Below are 14,621 nucleotides of genomic sequence, written 5' to 3'. Positions count from 1 at the left end.
TATTCATCACACATAATTGTATTTGTGTATACATTTTAGTAAAGTAGATGATGATTTACTGGTCATTTACTTGTCATTGTTTGGAAACAATTATATAATGACTTTTGTGGAGGAGCTTTGCCAAGGCTAAAAAAACAAAATAGCTCTGATGTTGTCATAATGGTGTATAGTGGTATGATTTAGAACAGAAAGCCTGCATTGCAAAGAGCAGAGGCTGTAATAATAAAGATGTGGGCATTTACAATGATTAGAGAGTCCAACAAAAACAGTAGCATTATAGGTCAATGCAGGATCCAGTGTGTTTTTTTTAAGCTTACTGATGACCATGACCATTCTTTCTCTAATCTGCCTCTCACACGAAGCCCAACTTCATGCAGAGGCCCTGATGGTGATGAAAATGCCTCTGGATTAAGACTCATTTCTACTTCTCTCACCTTTTGTAACCTTATCCTCTGATTGACTCAGGGAAAGTAAATAAATGTTGTGAAGCTGTAATACCCAGTTCATTTATCATGTGTGAAATGCTGATAAATATATTGTTTAATCCTTATTAGGCTTCTAAATAGCCTATTCAGGATCTAGGAACTTGCTTCTTCTTTAACTAATGTTCTCCTCTTGCCTGCTCTTTACAGTTTATCATTGCAATCTGTATTTAGCTAAAAGTGTCATTTGTTGGCAACACTACAACAATTAAAGAACATGTACAGGGCCAACTTGCCCAGGAGGAATGATGCCACATATGATTATGTTTTTGTGAGGCCCACAAAAAGAGTGGTCCATCAGTAAAACAAAAAAAAAAGGTTGTTTTTGATGAGCTGTCAAGGCAGAGCAGAAGGGCAGAGGGTAGTTGGGAGGCACAACTCGTCTTCTCCTTTTCATGTATGATGCGTGTGCCCTTGGTTACCTAGTAACTCTCCTCTCCATCTCCATTCGGCGCTCCCGAATATTCACTCGGGATCACGCCGCGCGCCCCCGCGAAGCTCGTGTTGAGCCCAAGAGTCAAGGCAAAAGCATCCGAACGCGCCGTCCAGGACCGGGAGGAGAGCTTCCCGCTGAACAAATAAAAAATAACAATGTGGGAGAAATCGGTGCAAATGACAGCGGAGTGAGGATAATGAGAGCCGTTACCGTTATCGCTTCACAGGAAGGTCATTCCCGAAAAGCAGACAAGCAGTGCGCAGACTATACGGATATTTGGAGTACATACAGACCCGACTGCGAGTGAAGACCCCGAAACAGTGAAACACTGTCCCGGCTTTTTATTTTCAGAAAGGCATGGGGGGATTTACATCTCGACAAGGCAGGTGAGTCATGTCATGGTACTTGATGAGCTGCTGGGGGGGGATCTTAAGGCTGTCTGCGTTGTGAGTGATTTGGGAAGATGAAGGCAAATGAGCACATCGGGCTACTTGGATTAAAATGACTTGATTTACGCCTTTGTTTTTTTCAGAAAAAGATAAAGAGTGCTATTTTGTCACGCAACATCGACGCAGCGCTGTAACCTGGCACGGAGCACGTATACTTCTAAAACGCATTTTGATTTTTTTTTTTTTTTTTTGTGATTTTTTTTTATTCTGACTTGAACGGACTACCCCGAGTCTTATCAGAGATGTTGGTAACGGTGTGTATCTGTATCATGTTACAAAACCGCTGTGAACGAAAATGAAATGCTTGTGATAAATGTCCGGAGCACTTGTTACTTGGCCATAAAGACATCTTGTGCGCGTGATGGAGCAATGACGCGCAAGCTCTCTGTAATTGCTCTCCCTGGTACAACAAAAAATTAAAAAGGCTGATGACTTGCTTGTGTGCGTTAGGGAAATACAACGCTCCAAGTTAAAGGATTCACCGAATCAATTTGCCCAGGGTGAAATCAGATCTTCGATTTTTTTTTTTGCATGCAAGTGAGATCTCCCACCAGTTTGTAGCAAGCTATACCTCCATCTGTTACGAGGAGGAGCAGGATAATCTGCCACAGGCATACGTGGGGATCCCCATTTTCCTATTCCTTTTTAAGTTTTCCTCATGAATTTATTTCCTGGGAAGTTTTATGTGTGAACGATTGCTCGCCCAATTTAAATTCCCAATGAAAATACAAGGTTCAGTGTGAGTTTGCCTGCATATTTAACGCTATTTGTTGTCATTTAGAGTGACACAGTCAACTCAGAAGAACATCTTTTATTACTGTGGTGCATGGAGCTGTTATTTTCTCCCCATTCATCACTGAAATCCATTCGTTTTATAAATCTACCTCTTTTCATTTCATGATACTGATATTCTTATATAAATATAATTTTTTGTTGCCTCACTTTTCAACCCTACATTCCTACTAAAGGTAAAAACCACATGCTCAATTTGCTTGTTAAGACGAGAGCATAGTTTAAAGCCCTATAAAGATCCTTTCGGCCTCATATGTCTACTTTCTTACAATTTGAGATTCCAGGACACACGGCGCATGCTTGGAAATAAATGGTGTCATTGTAGTCAATGGTAGAAAGAATAATTAACTGAGAGTTGAATTCCAAAGAGGGAAGAGGGAGTGAAAATGTCAAGCAAGAGTTGTCATGGTGATTAGTTGGGAAAAAAAGCAATGTGTCCCTGAAACCTAAGCATTTAGGAACTGATCCAGCCGTATATTTGGCATGCATACCACACACTATTGATGAAAGAAGGCCTTAATGGGTAATGATAACACAGACACACGGAACTCCTTTAAAAAAAACTGAAAAAAACACTATGAAATTTGATTAGAACTCTTAGGATTTTGTTTTGAATTGCAAGAAAATTGTGTTCACTTATATTGTATGTGGCTCCTCAGTATTATGTGAAGGATTATGCATGCTGCTGCTGCTGCTGCTGCTGCTGCTGCCGCTGCTGCTGCTTGTGAATTCTCTCTCTGGGCCTTCAGTGTTTGTATTCTAGTCCAGCAAAGGGCTATTTTTCAAGTTCCCTGCTGTTTTAATATCCATTCTTCGCCCCTTTTCTGAATTTTTCTGGGATGCACTTGAGCTGCGTAACAATCATGGCGGTTTAATTTGCAACAAAAACCGAGCTTTGGGTTTCAGCTGTTGGGGAGTAATTACAGAGAACTCTGCCTGCCGAACGTGTTCAATTTGCTAGACTGATTACACTCGAAGGGTTGGGCCATCAAGAAGTGGTCAACATGTGATCAGTGATGGGCGCAAGCACCAACACACTCTTAAAGTGCACACACAGAGTTCAAAGTGCAGCAGTGAGTCTGTTGTTTACCCTGTGAGTCAGGACTGCTCAAGAAAAGCTCCACGAGACTCTCTGTCCGCTGCAAAGGTCAGCGAGGCTTCGTCCTGGCCCAACGTGAATACACCTGAGTACGTCTTGGCCTGACTTAACATGGCTGAGCCACTCATTGGTCTCTGGCCCGAGAGGCCTCTTGTTATTTAGCCTTCGGTTTCTCTTTCAGCGTGCTCTCGTTATTGCTCTCACACCCAGACACGTAGACAGAGGTATGCGAGCGCGCCTGCTCTGCTGTGTATACACAGAGGTGTGTCGTTGCACATATGAAGAAGGCTGTGGAAGGTTATTTGTGTTTTCTAATATTCTTCATTGTGTTTGACATGTTGTCCTGAAGCTGCAGGAGCATGGGCTGAATAATTTCCCAAATGGATACCTCTGACCTTCTAAAAATATGTCCTATCGCTGCCTATCCCACAGCCCAGGAGAAGCCTGTCATTGTTGCAGCACTTTTCACAACTTTGCAACATCATAGGCACCAAAAAAAAAAAAAAAAAAAAAAAAAAAAGAAAGAAAAAAGGGAATTGGGAAGTTTTTCATTTTTTTTTTAAAGCAGATTGGTTTTTACCGCAGTATCAAGCAAACAAGACAATTGCCTTGGTTTGGCTGACAATTTCAAAATGTCTACCCAAGAATAAAGTTTACAGACTTGTGTTAAACTGTCGCTTTTCTTTTTTTGGTACAAGAGAAGAGATTCATTTTGAGAGAGTTCTGTCTGTTTCTACCACTTACATGATTCAGAGTCCTGCAGGTTTTTAATTGCCCTAAGCAATGGCTGTAGTGCAGAGAGCTCTGACAACAAGTAAGACAAAATGCAGCAAAATCTTTTAAACCCAAATCAAACTGTGACACATGACGTGTCAACAGAGCTCTTTCATTGCCCTTCACAGTGTACAGTGACTAAAGAAGGAGGATCAACTTGTCTTCTCATATTTGCTCTGGAGGATGCGCTTTCATCATCATTAAATCACACCTTGTGTGACAGAATTGCTGAAAAATACCCCGATTGTTATTTTTTGATATAACCCGAAACGAGCTGTAATTCTCCAGATACACTTGTGTCACATTCATTTTAATAATGAATAAGACATATTTGTTAAATCTGTAAAAAGATGAAAGAGTCTTTGTTTGACTAACAAATTGCTTTTGGCCTGAGGCACAAAGATACGCCTCAAGTCTAGTGCACATAACATATTTAACAGAGATATTACATTGTTCATGGCCCAAAAACATCTCCCCTGACTAACAGGTTTCCCTGCCAAAGACCAATGTCTGCTTAGTAAACAAGATTCTTTTGGACATCGCCATTCTAACTACAAAGCAGATGTCACGCAGTATGTCTCCACTCACTGTCTGCCAGAAGTTATCTACTTATTAATTATTTATTAATTAGACAATTTACACTCAGCGAGGCACACACTGAGGACGAAGCTGGCTGAGTTAAAATCAGGGACATAACCAAACATGTGGCACATGTGGAGCTATTTTTTTGATTGTTTTTCTTTTTTTAATGGAGACTTTTTTTAAAATGCATCACATGGAGAGAGACGGCGAAAGGAGGGGGTCGGAGACAGTCATGGTAGGGGGAGAGTCTCTCAGATGCAAAGCTGTACTTTGGACTTACATAAGCTTAGTCTGGGATAAAGCACAGTTCATTTCATTCATGTGCAACATGCAAACCACATAAATGACCTTTTTTTGCTGTGGCATAGCGGAATCAATCCACTGAAGCAGTGTGTGCATGTTTATTTCACATTCCAGTGACTTTACTTTGAGAAACCGTCGCACTTATTTGCAGACTGTGACTGTGATTTACATATTTGCATTATCATTTGCCTTCCCACTTGCATATACAGTATATGACATGAGAAACAACTACATCTCAGATTTATGTATGGATTGCTGTGGCTTCGTCTGAGTTGTGCACTTTCTGTCCTTTCCACGTATGATTGTTGCCAGCTCATTTAAATTTTAAAATATCTGACAACTGTCCAAAGTCTGAAATGAACAAAGAAGCAGTCATTCTCTCCTCACTTTGTGGCTCACGGTGGTGAAGCCCTGCCTGTTTGTTTTCCAAAAGTTCACTTTAATCCTTATGATTTAAATTGCTTTTTTTTTTTTCTCTCCACTTAATCCACCCCTGAAAATATAGAGACAAGTGACGGGAAGTCAACACTTTTTAATCCCGGGGATGAACGTTACTGTCCAGGTAAAGTTGATGTGGCAGAGTGTGCCTTTCCCCTGTCAATTCCCTGGCTTCTTATCCAACTAAGCAATCGCTAAGCCCCTTTCTCTCCTCATTTTCATAACATGGAATGAGTATTGTGTGGGTCTGGCAGGACACAGAAACGAGGGGCCGTCTAATTCATGGGGTAAATTAGTGGAGATAAGGCCTGAGTCAGTACCTCCAGCCTACCATAGATCCCCTGGGGCAGGCTCTTAAGGAGCTTAGTAAAAGCCTGTCGTATGAAGACATGACATGGAGCTGGTTAAATGGGCTACGTTGGAGTGTCTTCCATCAACCTAATATTCATATATGGGTCAGTGTCGTTCAAACTCTAATCCCATTCAATTTATTCATTCTTGGTTATTAATTCTGTGTTTTAGGAAAATAGAGCATGTTGTTTAAGAAAGGTGGAAGAGACTGTATTAGTGAGGCTCTAATGCAGTTGTGCACCAAAACGACATAACACTTGGGCCCACTCATAAGACCATGTTGTGTAAGACTATGAGTCTGTGCCACCAAATCAATAATGAATGCCAGTTTACCCGTAGTAAAAGAACAAGGAAGAACTCCTCCAGAGTCACTGGGTCACATTCACTGGGGAAACAATTAAAGGCTTCTTTGCGCTTCACAGTGCCACAGCTTCTTTCTTTTTTTTCCTTTTCTTTCAGCTGCGCGCATTTCCCTTAATTTTTCTCGAGGGTCCAGCAGCATGTTTGTTCTGCTGTTGAGAAATTACAGACACTGGCCGCAAAGTCTTTTCCAGCCAGAACTACAAAAGGCCATGTCAGGTCCTCATGATATATGTGGGGCCATGTGAAGTGGAAAGCACAGTGACGGATAGGACACCAGTCTTGCGGGTGTGTGTTAACCTCATAATGCTGACAGATTACAGATTTAAATATTTTAAATCTCACAGAGCACATGCTGCTAGTGATGAAGAGAGTGGAAATGACTGCAGTAATGCAAGAGATTAATAGAGATCCTTCCGCTCTCTCCCACACACACATACAGAAACACACAAACTTCCACTGCTACTGGCTGGGTATCACACACTCACAGACCTCTGCTCCACAAGTAGGCCCTTGTCTTGAATTACAGTTGCTTTATATCCTTTTGTATAGTATTCCATCTTTCCTTTATCTTCTTTTCTCTTTGTCCTCGTCTGTTTCAAACACACATCTGTTACCCTGCCAAACAATTATTTAAGATTTGTATCAGGTTTTAGATTTAACTTGATCAGTTTTGACATTGAGAGCAGCATCAGCAGGATTCTACCCCACCTTTTTTTCTTTCTTTCTTTTTTCTTTCTCAAGGCGGGTTGTGAATGATATAGATGCATTATCATTTTTAAAGTGTGTTTTTAGGCAGACTGGGCACTGCACTTTTCATCTGGATTTCTGGCTGTGAGTTGTTCAAAGGTCTAGCTGACTAAATTGTTGGCTATTTGGATTTTATTTTTCATTACACTATTTGGGCCACTGGGGAGTCAGACCAGTTGAATATACAGTGTGGGCTTTTGGTTTGTCCCTGTGTAGATTGCATTGTGGTTTGCGGTCAAAATTTTAGAAATACTGCAATCATATATCCCCATGAGGAATTTTGGTCAAGCCCTAACAGGCAATAAAAAGCGTTTCTGTTTTGTTTTGCATTATCTTTATTTATATTTATATAAAATCTATTTATTTGAATATTGTTTCAAACCTTCTCTCTAATAGTTGGTATTTAATTGTTAAAAAGAGGAGAAATGCTCATATATCGTTCTGTTTAGAAACATTTAAAAAAAATAAAGACTAGAATAGGTCTTAAAAGCTTGAATGTAATTTATGTTTAATTGTAGAATATGAGCTCCTCCTTAGGTCATTAAAACTCCCCAAATCCCCAAAACAATCCTGAGCACATGCCCTCGCTGTCTTCAGGTGTACAGCTGTGTCTCTGCCTGTACTCATATGCTCACACTTCCTCCCACATTTTACATCCGAATCAGGTACTGAATTGCCTCTAGGTATGAATGTGAGTGAGTGGCTGTCTGTGTGTTAGCCCTTTGATGGGTGTCCACTGTGTCCTGATCAAGTCGTAGTGCTCAGTAACCTTTGTAAGAGCAAAGGAATAAAGCAGTATAGGAATATGTAACCAAATCGAATCAGCTGCTCTTGCTAGTGCAGTGTTTTACAGTGTGAAAGCTTTTTAAATTTTGCCTTAATGACATTGTAAACCCTCCACCTTAATAGGATAGTACCTACTTTGGGACTGTTTTATTTTGGTGCTTACACATAGACCTGCTCCTGACTGTTGTCTATTTATATCTCTTGCCAGCTTGGCAATGCTTCCTGATAGCCTTTGAGGACAGAGAAATTCCTCCATCAAGCTCAGGGCCCATCTGTGCCACATTCCTCCAAAAAGGACCCATCCTCCACAATTATAGCTTTCTTCCAATGATACCATCATCATGCCATCACTCTGTGTAAGAACAGGCTCCAGGAAATTGACTTGATATTAATTTGACAAAATTATCACGAAAGGAAATTAGACTGGGGAATTTTCTCTGGCATTGATTGTGTTTTAAAGGCAAGATGCACACTTTTCACTTTGGCTGTGGAATTTGAATAATACAGCATTTAGCTTGATTTATTATTTGTAATATTCTGACAGTAAATGAATAAAAAAAAAAAAACGTCTGAATAGAGAAAAAAAAAATGAAGAAAATCGTTTACTTGACCTAATATGTTCTCTTTGATTTGCTGCAACTCATTACAATGATAGGGATCCACATTCACCTGAAAATCTAGGTCATTACCGAAATAGCCCTGTGACTTACTCTCCCAAGATGGCAGCTCTGATGAATCGATGGCTGTGGGTCACTATGACAATAGTGTGAGAGAATAAGTGAAGTTGAAGGGAGCAACTTTAGATTTTGATGGTTTTGTGCTTTTTAATCAAGAGAAAAGTTTTGTTTCTGGGGAGTTTTTGTGATGTGGGCGAACACATGGGACGAGAAGGATCCTCTAGGCACTTTTTCTGATCCTTTAAGTAGCACAGATTTGAGGGTTTTGCTAAAATGTCCCAAATTATGTCGTCCAAAAGCTCATAATCGCATATTATTTGCAGAATGCTATAACTCTGTGGGATGCTATTTGAACCTTGACTATACAGTGTTTTCATTAACTAAATGTGCTTGTGTGACATCGAAATGCAGCCTCATGGCTCCCTTGTCTGGTGAAAACCTGGAAAGTCACTTGTGTCATTACAACAGGAAAGTAGATTTGGGACAAGAGACTCAACAGTTGTAGTTTGTCTCATAGTTTCTTCACTCACAGGCCCTTCTGTGAAATGCAGGCCGGTTTAAGTACAGGTGTTGAATGACATAATAATGGTGGGCAGTTCAGTCCTGAAGCTGAAGAGTGAAATGATACTGTTGGATAGAAATGGTTCTGTGAGAGTAGCAGGAATGGAGAGGGGATCAGATAGGATAAGAGCAAGGACAGAAGGAAGAGGTGAGATTGAAAAGAAACAAGAGGAAAATGGCTAGGGTGGAGAAAGGTAAGCCTGGATAAGCCTTTTGACAAGTGAGCTCTGGGCTGGAGAAAGCCAGTGAAACAAAAAAAACAAAAAAAGAATTCTGCCAAATTAGTTTTATTCATGCAGCGGACAACTACAGATTTACTATCTTATTTTTTTATACCAGCACACAAACAAGCAGAATACAAATGCATGTGAATTGTATCGTCCTGCACTCGTCCTGCTTTTATGTGAAGAATTTTGATTGAGGCAGATCTCCACGCCACGTTGGAAATTACTAAATGATTCAACGCTTTCTGACACCCCAGAATTTACTGCCATTCTCATCTCTTATTCTCTTTAATCACGTCCTCTTTGAATCCAAACCTGCTTCACAAATTTCATGCATTTAAAATTCCACAGAAGCCCCAACTCCAAAGCAAACAGTGACAATAAGCATTTATTGTCAAAGCTTTTTGGTAGCCTTGGCACCCAGTAATATGTTAACTAATGGGATATCGAATGGAGTCATTTGCCATTTCGGCTGAAGAATAACAATTCACCAAACAGGATATTGAATTCACATCCTTTGAGCCTCTTCTTGATTTGTATGACCAAGCTATCTCCTTAGTCTACTTGTGAAATAAATTATTTAAATGAAGAAGTTTTACGTTATTCATAGCGTGAAAAGGCATCACAACTCGACAATAGTACATTTCAGTAGGACTGGCAAATTTCTACACGTCATTTTACATGATTGGATGTTTATAAAAAATATAAATAAAAAAAATAAAAATGGGGAAAGTCAGGAGCCAGCTGACACACACTCACATTTACACACTGACTCCTCAGGGTTGATTCTAATGATACCCATGTGATTTATCCAGCAGATCAATGATCAGTGTGTTATAAAATAAAAGGGGAGGAATCTAGAACTGACCTAATAAACTATATATTTGCCTTTGTTTCCCACTGTGCTATTTGAAAGAACCACGAATGAGGAATACCTTATCACAAATGATAAATAAATGTGACATATTTCCTGGGGGATAATTGTGCTTTGTGTGTCTGTGGCCCACTTCTCCTTCATATTGATGCTTTGCTGCACACAAACGACAAACAGCTGCATCACATGTGAAGGTCTTTCTAGTCAAATGTATTAGCAAAGGTCCGGAGAGGAGAACTTGAGAGCATGACCATCCTCACTGAGGAAACTCTTTATTTTGTTAAATTTTTCAGCACAGTGTGAAAGGACTTGTCGAATTGGGTTAAATAAGGATCCTCAGTTTCCCTTTTAATCTGAAACTTGCACCCCATCCCCACACAAAAAAAAAAAAATACTGCTAAAGATAATTAAAAAAAAAAAAAAAAAGCAACCAAAACAGTAGAGTGTGAATGGAGGATATTTATGTAATCTGGGGGCACCAGGGCTGACTCAAACCCGACTCAGAGCTGCTGTTGCAGAGAGAGGCCCAAGGACAGTAGCAAATGTTCTAAATCCCTCGTAGACACAGAAAGTTAAGACAAGCAGTGTTGCAATAAAACAAAGCCCAACCCATTTATCTGAGCATCCCACACAACCCCTGGCCCAGATTTACAGCCCCGGGCATCCGGAGCTACCAAATCTTCTGGCAGCCACTGCCTCAGATATTGATAGGAAGAGCGAGAATCCCACCAAGGAATTCTGAGCTAGAGGAGCCAACTTCTCCAAAACATGAGCTGTCCCTTACTGGTGTGGAAACACACACCATAAGGGTATGATATAAAACCTTAAGTGCTATAATCACATTGTAAATTGGGATGAATTGTTTCTCATTGATTTCTGCGCTTTCTCTGAACTTGTCTAGCAAGTATCTCGTGCAATGTGGCATTAAGAGTTCATGGATTGTTTGACAAGGCCAGGTCCTTGATGAGCATTTGTAACCTCCGGAGACAGAACACAGCCCGCTGTTCCATTAAGTGCAAAATGCCTGTTTGAAAACAAATAAAAACAGGCCCTCTCTCATCATTAGATCTAAAGCGCTTAATCCCGCACAGAGGCAGCCCTCCTCTTCCACTGAACACACTTTTGTTTTTTTTATCCATCACATATGGATTTCCTCCTGGAGAACGGCTGCATTGCCATTGCTGATGGTAACCTCTGGAAGTAGAGGGCAATCTTCGGCTTCACGCTGCTGCTGGAGTGAAGATACAGATATTTTTTTCAATAATTTAAAAGTAACACAGTACACACACACATTTGTGAAAAAAAATGTCCAGCCCTGAGATATATTGGTTGTAATAACGAATTCTGTTGTTCATGAAATCATAAAGCAAGCTTTAAATAAAAAGATGGATTTTATTCCTTGCCGAGTGAAAATTTCATCTTGATTTATTACACCATTTTTTTCCACTGCCAACTCATAAAACATAAAAAGGACAACACAAATCACTCATATACACAAAAAAACAGAGTGAGACGCACACAGTATTTGTGCTAGTTGCTGTTCACCACAGGGGTAAATATTGGTAATAGGTGACGTGCCATTTTGGCTCTAAGGGCTTTGCTTGTAGTATGCATGAACATTTGCAGAAAGGCCTTGTAGTCACATGAAATTTTACAGCAGGCATGCAGGCACTTTGATTGTTGGGTTTGCTCCTCGCAAAAGCGCCGAGGCCCTTCAGCTAGAGAACAACAATGGCCTCGTTGTTCTGTCTCCTCTACATTCATGCCTGGCATAAAGGAACATAAAACTCTCCTTCCTCTGCGAGCCCCTGCTAGCTGCACTCATATCAGCACAGAGAAATAGTTTTCAAAGTGTCACCGTTTAGGGCATGGTTTGGATGTCAGCAGTGAAATGAATAAATAATGTGCCCTCAAGTCTGATTTGATGTAGCGCGGTCTGATTTGATGTGACTTTTCACTCAGGCTAGCTGACATCCAGATGCTAGCTAACTCGCTCTTTCTATATTTTTTTTTATTTTTTTTTGTATCCTTCAGGTTGCTAATGAAACACGGAACAGCAGGGATGTTTCTAGTTGCTCTGACAAAAACATTATAAGAAGAAGCCTGAAATGAGGCAGATAGTGCGAGACAGATTATTTCATAGGAGAAAAATTAATTTGGAAATTGTAAGTGGAGACGCACGATCACAGTCACACAATCGCGAGTATGAGTGCGCGTAGAGTATCTACAGTATGTGTAGTCATTGCTCCGGGCGTCTTTGGTGCAAAGTAGGCACAGAATAGGAAGAGATATTCAGTAGTGGCTTGTGTGCAGTTTTTGAGGAAGTGCAGACAACCCGAGGCCAAATTTGCCTGCAGTGTTTGGACGTGGCCTACTTCTAAGCGTGCAGTCATTAATGTGGTCTTCGACTCTGCTTAAAGTACACAAATGGGATTTTAATTCATACCCAGAGTTCCATATGCAAAATGTCTGTTCTGTGTCTTTCCGTTCCATTAAATTTAGTGCTGCAGTATACTGTAGTATACTGTTTATCTGCATGATGTGGAGGAAAACGGCATGGATTTCAGCAGCATCCTGCATGTGTGGCTCCTTGCTACCCAACCTTGAGTACCCTCGGTAAGCTGCAGTGTCTGAGGACGCATGTGTTTGAGACCGTAGTGGCCCGCTCTTGTCTCACGGACTTGTGTAGCGGCTGTGTGTGTTTGAATAATGTCCTGCAGGAGACACTCTAAGTGCAACGTCTAGGACTCAGGCGTCAGCAGTAATATCAGGGCAACCTCTCCTCTCCTCTCCTCTGTGTGCAATGGCATGGGGATATTACAGCATTAGAACGCATGAATTATAGCCATATTGTTAGCTCAATGTCAGGGGACACAGACGTGTTCGTGGTACCACCATGGGCATCAGTCAAGAGCTGGAAAAGGAGCGATGGGGATTATGAAATGTGTTTTAAGTATATCCCTGTGCGCACTGTTTTGGACTCTGGTGATAAATTTAAGCCAATTTCACCGAATAATGCTGATATTGAATTAGGATGCAACATTTGTCACAAACTGTTGTGAGCTTAAGGCGGCTCTCCTATTTGATCTGAAGGCCGTGCTGTCGTGGTGTCAGGTACGGCCGAGTGCTCCGTATCATAGTAAATGGATCTGTGGGTTTTTTGAAGACGTTGGATGCCGGGGGGTGGAGGTTGTGCTGGTGGGGGGATGGTGGGTGGGGTGTGGGGGGGTGGGGACCAACCAGTACTATAACAAAGGATGCATTACCTAATAGATCTGGCAGAAATACAGAGTTCAGGGTGGTCCTGATAAAGCTGGGTTACAGTACTTTAATCAATCACTGAGAACACGAGCCAATTTAGGAAGAAGCCTGACATTCAAGATAGGCTTTCAGACAGGATTAGAAATACTGAATGGAGAGTAAACATATCTGCCAGGGTGAGCCGGAAGGACTGTTGTCAGGGGACAGCGTTGCCTCCTCCATGTGTGATATTGAGGCATGTCTCTGGCTCCCCTCCCTTCCTCCCTCCCGTCTTCAACCAACCTCGCCCCTCTCCCTGTTTGAAAAGTAACAATCTGTCTTCCCGGCAGTGCTCCTCAGATACACTTATTTTTGCTTTTTTTGTCCCGGTCTATGCAGATGAGTATTAGTAACAAGACAGCCATGGTCGTCTCTGTTGTTTAGTCTCTGCCTTCAAGAAAGGGCACTGTCATTAAATATGTCCCTCTCTGGACTGGCTAATAATATCTTGACTATCAATGTGAACATGTAATGAGCAGAGTAAGACAGCTGCTTGTCTAAATAGACAACTAGGAGACAAACAGGTGAAAAAAAAAAAAAAAAAAAAAAAAACCACGCCAGCATGTCTTAGTGTGTCTCTTTTGCCTAAAGCCACACCACATCCACTCTATTTATCACCGAAATGAGCAATGTGATCATGATTGAATTAGAAGTATTTTAGAATTTGAGGATAAGCTTTAAAGTTTTGAAATGAAATCAACTTTATGGGGAAATACAGCCCTTACTGTAGCCCCAGCTCCAGCCCTGCAGCCTGCACGGGATCAATGGGGGAAAGCAGCCAGGGACTGTGATGGTGTTGGATAAGGGGATGGTTCAACTGTGTTGACTGATATCACCTCGCTAATCCCTCTACATCTCCTCTAAATCCACCTGGCTGTAGCTCTGAATGAGCCTGTAATGTGATGAATTAATATTTAAATGCTCCAGCCATATTTACATTTCTAAATACAGATTATTTGTTATTGGACTCAAGTGGAAGCTGTCAGGAATTATATATTTTTTGGAGGTTTTAATTTACATTCATCTGTATTCTGCATTCCCCTGCAAACCTGGCTTTCTCTGAAATATCACAGATTGTATGTTAAATATTCCTTCTGAATAAAGCACTATTCATTTCTTAAACACCTCTTATTAATGGCCATGCAGTGCAGTATGTGTTTGTTTGGTCTTTGTTTACGTTGAAGATGAAGGTCACCTCCTCATTAGTGCAGCAGCATCTTTTTTGATGTTGCGATATACATAGTAATCAAATGTGGCGCACATTGCTGTTTACTGCTGACCTTTAGTTAAAAGCACATCACTGTTGGGTTGTTTTGAAACTTAATTATGCTCCCATAAAACTCCTGGCATCATGTACAGTGGACAGACCTCATTTAATCTGCA

The 14,621-nt window shown here is 40.9% G+C and overlaps 1 protein-coding gene across 3 annotated transcripts in view; it reads left to right on the top strand.

Annotated features, from left to right (window-relative positions):
• Positions 1 to 970: 970 nt before the first annotated feature.
• Positions 971 to 14,621, top strand: part of nlgn3a (neuroligin 3a) — a 114,148-nt gene continuing 100,497 nt past the window's right edge. For all 3 annotated transcript variants that reach the window (XM_069171436.1, XM_069171434.1, XM_069171433.1), the window contains exon 1: positions 971 to 1,304. The gene's annotated coding sequence lies outside the window, so the exon portion shown is untranslated. The remainder of the gene's footprint in view (positions 1,305 to 14,621) is intronic.

The sequence above is a fragment of the Embiotoca jacksoni genome, unplaced genomic scaffold (assembly GCF_022577435.1).
Source record: "Embiotoca jacksoni isolate LCO1_2020_lvr unplaced genomic scaffold, fEmbJac1.0.p SCAF_5, whole genome shotgun sequence".
Taxonomy (NCBI): Eukaryota; Metazoa; Chordata; class Actinopteri; family Embiotocidae; genus Embiotoca; species Embiotoca jacksoni.
This window is presented reverse-complemented; position numbering and strand designations above follow the sequence as displayed.